General features: G+C 25.1%; 1 protein-coding gene across 1 annotated transcript in view; it reads right to left on the bottom strand.

Annotated features, from left to right (window-relative positions):
• The window catches only part of LOC108976250 (homeotic protein female sterile-like), a gene marked incomplete in the record, with an annotated part of 27,124 nt that overhangs the window by 5,445 nt on the left and 19,174 nt on the right, over positions 1-2,505 (bottom strand).

A 2,505-nucleotide genomic window follows, 5' to 3' on the forward strand; every position in this document is an offset into this window, starting at 1 on the left:
ATTTTTAATGATATATATATTTATATATATATATATTAATCAATAATTATAACTTATTCAGTATTTGTTGTTGCTGCTTGCTTACATGCTTACACGGTTATAATTTACCGCTCGGCGTTTACTTTCTGGTTTTGCTTCACCATCTTATTTTCTCTACATCTTACAATGGAATTGTGAAGATGCAATTTTCTGTGTATGTGTGTGTTTGTAACTATGTTTGGGAGTTTTGCGGTAATTGCCGGTTTTCTAACTTATGGAATTTGTTTTATTATTTTTGGAGCATCAGATATTTTTGCAGAAGTTATTTTTTAACGAAATTTATTTTTTTTCCTGTGTGTGTGCTTTTTTTATTTTTTAATTACTGCTTCCGCTAATTTGCATTATACCTTAGACGCTATTGACAATGATTTTGGGAAGTTTACTCAAGACTGTCTGCTGTTTGTGTTTATATGATTGTTTTACTAATGCTTTTGTGGTATTTATAGAAAAATTATGCTTTGTCAGTTATTTTAAAATAATTTTTTTTTGTTTACTTGTTAAGAGATAATTTGTATTTTTACGCGCATATCTTTTATGGTTTCAATTAATTTGTAGAATTTTTGTTTCTTGCAGAAAATATCGCTTTTTAGCGTTTTTGGAAAATATTACAAAGTTTTAATAGTTTTCTATGCAGTTTTTTGTTTAATGAATTAATCTTAATTTTATACCCTTTGATCTAATTTTTTATGTACCTTTTTTGTTTTAATTACTTTGTTAAGTAAAAATTCTTTTAAACTAGTGCAATATATTTACTGACACAGTACTATAATAGTAGATTTATATTATATTTATAACCAATTAATTTTTATATTTTTTTCATATTTTTTATTTGGCGGGTTCACGCAGAAAAATTAAAAAATCCTATTATTCCTATTTAACTTAAGTGCAAAAAATCTTATGATAAAACATGTTCAGCGTTGTTTGTGTTTCCTTGCTTTTATGCTTAAAATTTAATTGCAAAACATTTTTATATATATGTATATTGTTTTTTTATGCTTTCGCTTGAATGCTATTCTTTTGAATGCATTACTTTCAATAATTTAATTTTAAATTTTAGTTAATATTTAATTGCATGTGTCGCTTTCTGCTTTTTGTTTACTATTTTTATCTTCAATATGTTTGTATGGAGCTGTGTATATTAAAAAAAAAAAAAATCAAAAAACAAAAAATTATGATTTCCTTGTAATGCAGTGCGTATGCACTTGTAACAAATATTTTTTTTTTTTTTTTGAATTTTCGAAAACAATGTTTTCGTACAAACGCATATTTCAGCGCAAGTGCATATGTGTGTGTGTGAGTATGTGGCAGCTGTCGAAAAATGCGTATGCTTTGCATAGTTCGGGCAATTCTTTTGTTTTGTATATTTCTTACTAGCATATTTAATTGTATTGTATAATTTTATTATTTCAACTGTTTGTTGTTGTAGTTTTTTTTTATTGAGCTTGTAGCAACAACTGTGCGGTTCCGCAAGTCTACGACGCAAACAGCTTTTTTGAGTTTTTTTAGTTTAACTACAATTTTATGTTCAATTTATAAACAGTATATATATATTAAATTTAAATTATTTACCAAAAGGTATAAATGGTGTGGTTATACTCGATTTTGCTTAAAATATACTTTTTTGGGCGCCAAACTGTAAGTGAAAAAATCGTGAGACGCTATTTGAAGTCTTTTAAGTAAATATAATACACAAAAAATATCGATAGCAAAAAATTGTAATATCTAAAAAATCTATTATCTTTATTATTATATAATTATCGAGTTTTTTTTAGGCTGTTATTTCTAAAAATTGTAAAAATGAAAATACTAGAGCGCGACTTTAGAAATTATCGATTACACTTTTTTATTTCGAAATATGATTTATAGTATGTATACCTACAAATATATCCGTTCCTAAAAGAATTTTTTCTTAAATTAAGCACTTCTAAAATTTGTAAGTAGTCGAATACTACTAATCAACTTTCGAAATTATCATTTACATTTTTCATTTCCAAAAAATATATATTTATACCTAAAAAATATCGATACATAAACTATTTTTTTTTAATTATCAAGAATTTTTTTTTTAATATTTGCGCTTCAAAAATTTATAGGTTGAAAACTAAAAATCAACTTTCGAAATTATCGATTACCATTTTCCTTTACCAAAAGATGCTTTATATGCTAGTCGAAAAAGTCGTTCCGTATTTCTAAACAAACTTCAACTTATTTTTTTTATATTTATAAAATATATTAGAATATATTCATATGTATCTAGGAAGTAATACTATATGCATATGTAACTATTTAATATCTATTTTTACGTTACATATTTAAAACATAAAGCATATTGTTGTTAACGTCTCCCCAACCACAAACACGATTTTTAAAAGAACCAGCCCACCAAACAACTAACAGCCGCAGTAATGAAAAGAGAGCGAGCTTTAAATAACTAGTAATTAATAACGCATTTTGTTTTATTTTTTG

This window comes from Bactrocera latifrons, unplaced genomic scaffold (genome assembly GCF_001853355.1).
Source record: "Bactrocera latifrons isolate USDA-ARS-PBARC rearing strain unplaced genomic scaffold, ASM185335v1 scaffold_74, whole genome shotgun sequence".
NCBI classification, from domain to species: Eukaryota; Metazoa; Arthropoda; class Insecta; order Diptera; family Tephritidae; genus Bactrocera; species Bactrocera latifrons.